Here is a 7,270-nt window from a genome sequence, read left to right as displayed (position 1 = left end):
ACATGAGGGTACGTTACAGTAAAGCTTCTGGACATCAGAGGCAAAGGGAATTTTTTAAATTCTTAAAAATAGCTGGAAGAAAGAGGCAAGTTTTCTTCAAAATGACAATATGAACTGATGCTGACAACCCTCTTCTCAACAGGAGACGTACAAGCCCGAAGACAGTGAGAAGGACTAACAGAGAGTAAGCACCAACCTGTAATTCTATACCCAGCAAAACAAGAACCTGTTGTAACATGGAGACAGTGACTACATGTTCGGGTATAAGCTGAGCGATTCTGTCATCACCATGCCAGCACCGAAGGAGATGCTACAGTTGCTGTCATCACACAAGGGAAGTCAGACTGTCATCCCTTTTATCTAATATTTTAAAAAACTAAATTGTAATATATAGAGCTGTATATCTGTGTGATTAAACTAGAAAGAAGAAGGCAGAGAGAGGATATAAAGATGTGGAGAGGGAAGTGGGGAGAGGGCATTCGGTGGCACAGGAGGTAGGCTTCTGGAATGCAGAACTATTCTGTTTTGGTCTGGATGGCCGTGTCAATTGCATTTTGTAACCGATCATTCAGATGTACTTTTAAAATTTTTACGGTTTTCTGTTTGTGTCATATGCATAGTAGCAAAATGTTTTAAAAATGAAAGAAATGAAAAACAACCTAGGATTTGGGTTAAATATCCTTTCAGACAAACAGCTCCATCAAGGAAACATCTTAGAGAAGACCAAACAGGTCATACCTGTGCGTCACAAGATGGCAGAGAACAGCATAAGTACCTCAATTCCCAGGATGTTTCCAGAACAAATCTGGGATGTGGAATGTGCTAGAGTAAGCTGATGTGGAAATTCGAGTAGATCCTCTTATAATGAGAGGGAGAAAGAGAGATTTTAAATGCATTTTAAAGGTAATTATGTTCATTTAAAATATTTTAAAAAGGAAATGCAGCTTAGCAAATGAAAGGGCTAAACACTTCTCATGCCACCATTGAGTCACCTGACACTGTGGTGAATTTTTTAAAAATTTTCTTTTAATGTTTATTTATTTTTGAGAGAGAGAGGAGAGAGAGAGAGAGAGCACACGTGCTTGAGCAGGGGAGGGGCAGAGAGAGAGGGAGACAGAATCCAAAGCAGGCTCCAGGCTCTGAGCTGTCAGCACAGAGCCCGACACGGGGCTCCAACTCACGAACTGCGAGATCATGTCCTGAGCTGAAGTTGGATGCTTAATCGACTGAGCCACCCAGGCGTCCCATATTTTATATCTCTATACTACGTTATGGCATTTATCTATCTGTTTAACACAATCCAAGGTAGATAGGAGGTGTCTAATGAATACTATTTTTCTCCCTATCTTCATCATAGGAAATTACTTTTATTATTCGGTTTGAAACCCATGATTCTGATCCAGTGCTATAATATAAAGGAAGAATAAGGTTGTTGTTTTTTTTTTAAACTCTGACATTATGGGTTGGGATGGCTGCTGGCTTTACAGCAGTGCTGTTCCAGTGACGCATATAATTACCATCATCCAATATCATCGGGCACCACGGAGGAGCTGACACTGTGCTAGATACAGTCTGAACAATATTTAAAAGAAGGAGGCCGAGCACAGCAACCAGCAGAAAGGGAACTGTCAATACAAAAGAGCAGCCCGCCTTTCTTTGGGAAATATTTAATTACACGTGGACATGTTTGTGTATTTTCCCTGTGACATGCTTATTGAGAAAGCAAGAAAAGGTGGCTCATAAGTTAAGCATCTGACTCTTGATTTTGGCTCAGGTCATGGTCTCATGGTTCGTGGGCTCTGTGCTGACAGCGCGAAGCCCACTTGGGATTCTCTGTCTCCTCTCTCTCTGGCCCTCCCACACTCTCTCACTATCTCTCTCTAAATAAATAAGGAAACCTTAAAAATTAAGTAAGTAAAAAATAAATAAAAAGCAAGAGAAGATAAAGTATCACAGGTTAGAGGGAAAGTAAGAAATCAAGTTATTTCCAGTTTAGGGGAAAATATGTAAGGGCAAGAAATAATCTTCACCCTTTTCCTACCCGTCTCTCCCTGGGCGTCTCCTCTGATCTTGTAGCCGGGACAGACACCTCCGCATTGCTGAGTCCACCTTCTTCTGTTCAGGGGTACTGGTGCTTCTCCACCACTAACACTCTTTCCCTAACTGACCACATGTGTCCACTTCTCCCACGGGGACCTCCGGAGCATCTGTGGAAACTCACTCCATGTTCTCTCCTCCTCCACAAAAGTTCTGAGATCCCAAGTGGGACCACAGCATCAGCAGCCCGTGCAGCTGGAGCCCTCAGAGAGAGGGTGAGGCCTCCCTGTCCCTCACCCTGCGTCTTGGGAGTCAGTTCCCTTCCACCTGCCCCCTCCCTCACCCACCACTCAGTCTCTTTCACACTGGCTTCCAGGAGAGCCTCCTTGTCGGCAATAGTCATGGCACTATTTTTCAAACGCACTGATCACATCTTTTCATATCCGAGATCAAAGACCTTTATGGTTCCCCAGAATGTCAAAATTCTTGAGTGAGATAGCCAAGCCCTCTTCTTACCTGTCCTAGTCTGGGATCACACCAACGTTTCTCTCGTTGGCTGCAAATTTCAGCAGCCAGGGATCATAATCTGCCTGTGCACCATGTACATCATTCAAGGAAGTCTTTATCTCCATTACCATGACTTTTACTTATAATCTCTCTACTGAAATCCCCCAACTGTCCCTGAATTCTGTCTTTCTTCTCTTCCAAAACTTTTGACACATCCATCATGGCTATTTGGTGGTGGTGGTGTTCAGTTTTAATTTCATAATTGTAAGCTGAACTCTGCAATCCAGCTAGACTTGGAGGGTAATAAGGAAAAACATGGAACCCACATAACTGCAGTGAGAACACAAAGATTATAGGGGATCTTGAGCAGGTGAGGGCGGAGGGGTGCTCTCCCGAGCTACAGAAGGAACGGTCTGGCAGTTATGATACAACACAAATCGAATGTATTAGTTTTGTCCATTTGGCAGTGGTAGTCTTCTTGCTGGCCTTGCCATTCCTAGACCCAAAGTGCCCCATGGCTTCCACAATATCTATCCCCTTTAACCTTGCCAAAGACCACATGCTTGCCCTCCAACCACTCAGTCTTGGCAGTGCAGACAAAAAGCTGGGAACTTCTTGTGTCGGGTCCAGCATTCCCTAAGGACAAGATGCCAGGACCCATGTGCTTCAGGATGAAATTCTCATCATCAAACTTCTGCCCATAGATGGACTTGCTGCCAGTCAGTACCCTGGCACATAAATCCTGGAATAGTCCTGGGAAAGCAGGAATCTTTATCACCAGATCCTTTCTCCCTAGTGCTCAGAGCATGAAGGTTTTCTGCTGTCTTTGGAACTTTATCTGCAAACAGTTCAAAGGAGACATGGCCCAAGTACTCACCCTCCGTGGTGATGTCAAAGAACATGGTGGGGTCGACCATGGCTAGGCAATGTAGGGGGCTTCTGGGTGGTGGAGGCATCTGCAAGGCCTCCATCATGGCTGTTTTAAATTATGTATATTTCCAACATCTGAGCCACTCCTGAGCCTACTTATATTGATTATTTTGTCTCTTGGCAGAGTTTCTGTTTGTCTCATAATTTCTGGCTTGTACATGCATGCTAGTTACCCCTGAATGCCATATGTAAGATGGCAGAGATCCAGGTAAATAGTACTTATGTTTGGATGTGGCAGGCTCCTTCCTCTGCTGGGCTGTTAATGTGGTGGTGCTTAGCCAATCTAGCTAGAAATTGAGTTGGTTTGGGTTTTGTTATTGCTATGGTTATTAGCTTAAAATTTCTCTGTATTATCTTGTATTTCAGGTGGGGGCTGGTTTGTCAGAGCTTTTCTTAGTGATACTGCTGTACTCTCTGCTGTAGGACTTCCCTGGATGTCTGTGCCTCCAAAAGAGTCTCTGTTCCTTTCCCCTGGGCCACACTGAGGATTGCTGTTGCTTATTCCTCTGTGCTTGTTAGTCTGGGGGTAAGAGGCAGCTCTGTGACATTCTGGTCCAACAACAGTCTTAGAAAGGCACTGTGTCCCTGGGTTTGGGGGATGGGGCTTCCTCAGAAGTCCTGCCTCTCTTTTAGCATCAGGAAACCCATTATGATCTGTCCCTGTGATGGATTCCTGCCACTTCTCCAGGGACAGAGTATTCTTTTCCTTCCCCCCAACCACAGTGAGTCTCCATCTATACCCAAGCATTACCAGGGTTTGCTTCTCCTCCCCCAGTGTTTTAAAACTTTTGTTCTTTGGGGAGGAGAGTTCAGACAGGATTAGGTGCTGCCCCCCTACCTATGCTGTCCATCCCACTTCTGCAGACCACTGCACTAAGAGAGTTTCTCTTCAGCCTCTTCCCCTCACTCTTTCTCCTGAGCTCCAGGTGGAGGTCAGTGGAAGAGAGTTTGCAAGTGGATGCCCTCCCCTTACGTCCGCAGCCCCTAGGGGATCTGTACTCTGACTATTCCACACTTGGCCTTTAGCAAGTCACTAAACATATTTTCTTTTTGTCAGCCAACATCCAGTGCAATATTGGTTTCAAGAGTAGAATTCAGTGATTCATCACTGACACACAACACCCAGTGCTCATCGCAACAAGTACCCTCCTTAATACCCATCCCACATTTAGCCCATCCCCCACGCACCTCCCTTCACCAACCCTCTGTTCTCTAACACTAAGAGTCACTTGTGGTTTGTTTCTCTCTTCTCTCTCCCTCTTCCCATATATTCATCTGTTTTGTTTCTTAAATTCCACACATGAGTGAAATCATATGGTATTTATCTTTCTCTGTTGGACTTATTTTACTTGGCATAATACCTCCTATCTCCAACCATGTCATTGCAAATGGCAAGATTCCATTCTTTTTGATGGCTTTTTGATGGCTGAGTAATAGCCCATTGTGTATACATACCACATCTTCTTTATCCATTCAACAGTCGTTGACACTTGGGCTCTTTCCATAGTTTGGCTATTGTGGATAATGCTACTATAAACATTGGGGTGCATGTACCCCTTCAAATCTGTATTTTTGTATCTTTTGAGTAAATACGTAATAATGCAATTACTGGGTCATAGGGTAGTTCTGTTTTCAGTTTTTTGAGGAACATCCATACCATTCTCCAGAGTGGCCTCACCAGTTGGCATTCCCACCAATAATGAAAGAAATTTCCCTTTTCTTCGCATCCTTGTCAACACCTATTGTTTCATGTGTTGTTAATTTTAGCGATTCTGACAGGTGTGAGGTGATATCTCATCATGGTTTTGATTTGTATTTCCCTGATGATGAGTGATGTTGAGCATCTTTTCATGTGTCTGTGGACCATCTGGATGTCTTCTTTGGAAAAGTGTCTACTTATGTCTTCTGCCCATTTCTTAACTGGGTTGTTTCTTGGATGAATTCACTGAACATTTTTTTTAATGTTTACTTATTTTTGAGACACAGAGAGACAGAATATGAACGGGGGAGGGGCAGAGAGAGATGGAGACACAGAATCCAAAGCAGGCTCCAGGCTCCGAGCTGTCAGCACAGAGTCCAACGCGTGGCTCCAACTCACGGACTGTGAGATCATGACCTGAGCCAAAGTCAGATGCTTAACCAACTGAGCCACCCAGGCGCCCCGAATTCACTGAACATTTTTAACTCAGTTCTACTTGCCTACTCGTGTGGCAACCCATCTTATTCCTGTGGTGTGCTCCAGGTAAATCAGTTCTCAGAAGCCATCTTCCTCGGATTTGCTTTTTCATCTGTTGGATTTTAATCTTCTTGGTTGCCCTCCAATCTCAATTCTGTGATGGATTCAAGTGGAGTTATGACTTTGTAGATAGTTTTTTTCTTATTTTTTAAAGTTCATTTATTTTGAGAGAAAGTGAGAGAGCACAAGTGGGATAGGGGCAGAGAGAGGGAAAGAGAGAATCCCAAGCGGGCTCTGTGTTGTCAGCACAGAGCCCGACACAGGGCTTAATCTCATGAACTCTGAGATGATTGTGACCTGAGCCAAAATCAAGAGTCGGCTGTTTGACTGACTGAGCCACCCAGGCGTCCCCTTTTTTATTCTTATGAGTGGAAGCAATGTTCTTTCCAGCTGTCTCTATCCTAGGTGAGAGCTGTAAGAGCCACAGGGTATATTAAGCCACAATTAGAAGTGTGCTTTGCACATATACAGTCCTCAGGAATAACTCATGAATTCAACTCATGATTCAAGAGTCTCCCATTATTCCTGAGGGTGGGTTATGTTGAATCATATGGTCTAGTCTCTAAACTTAGCCAAAGGTGATCCTCTTGAAACACAAATACTCCCAAGGCTTCCATTGTTCTTGAAACAAAGCATAAGCCCCATACTTAATTCTTTGGTCAATGCAAATCTGTATCCCTTTACCATGTTCCCCCTTTTGCTCAATGCACTAAAATGGCACTGATCTCATTTCTCAGATATAATAAATAGCTTCTCGATTCATGCGTTTGAACCTGCTGCTCCTCCTGTCTGGAACAACTCGCCACCCCATTTGCAAGGCTCATTTCCTCTTGTCTCAAATGTCCTCTCTGCAGAGAAGTCTTCCTTAAATAGAACCTCCATGTCTTAACACACTGTCCCTGATGAATTCTTCCTTACACTGAAACATATTCGTATATGCTTCTGGCTCTTAGGGTGCACATTTGCAACTCTCACCCTTGCGGAATGTGAATTCCGTGGGAGGAGAAACTTGATTTTACTCCCTGCTTATTCCCAGAAACTAGCACTTCCCAGGTGCTCAATATTTCAAGGACAACAGGATCCATGAAAGCATGCATCGACTATTGTTAAATTACTAAATCCTTTCTGCTTTTCACCCTTCGTGAAACACACTGTGTGGGGAGCTGACCAGCTGGGGAGGCCCTGTGCTCCAGGGGCCTCACCACATACAGACAGGAAGGTCTGGGACTCCTACTATTGACTCCCATTTACATTTCTGTTCATCGCGGTTTAGCCTGTGGGGAATTTCCCAGGTCAGCAGCGACCCTGCTTTTCACTCCACTCCAGTCTCACTTGTACCAAAGTGTGGGTCAGCAAGCTGTCTGTAAGGGGCCATGAGTACCGTATGGCCATACCGCCATAAGTCCTCAATTCTGCAGTGTAGCTCAAAAGCATCCATAGACAATGTGCCAGCAAACAAGTGTGCCTGTGTTCTAATAAAACTTTATTTGTAAAAACAGACATTGGGCTACATTTGGTCCCCTGGTTGCAGTTTTCAGATCCCTGTTCTACCTCATTTAA

General features: G+C 44.1%; 1 pseudogene; it reads right to left on the bottom strand.

The window, feature by feature from the left end:
* Positions 1 to 2,964: 2,964 nt before the first annotated feature.
* Positions 2,965 to 3,461, bottom strand: LOC109253361 (peptidyl-prolyl cis-trans isomerase A-like; annotated as a pseudogene).
* Between the last annotated feature and the right edge of the window lie 3,809 nt (positions 3,462 to 7,270).

Source organism: Panthera pardus, unplaced genomic scaffold, assembly GCF_024362965.1.
Source record: "Panthera pardus isolate Hobbes unplaced genomic scaffold, ASM2436296v1 HiC_scaffold_25, whole genome shotgun sequence".
Classification (NCBI taxonomy): Eukaryota; Metazoa; Chordata; class Mammalia; order Carnivora; family Felidae; genus Panthera; species Panthera pardus.
The sequence above is the reverse complement of the archived record's forward strand: the minus strand, read 5'-3'. Positions and strand labels throughout refer to the sequence as shown.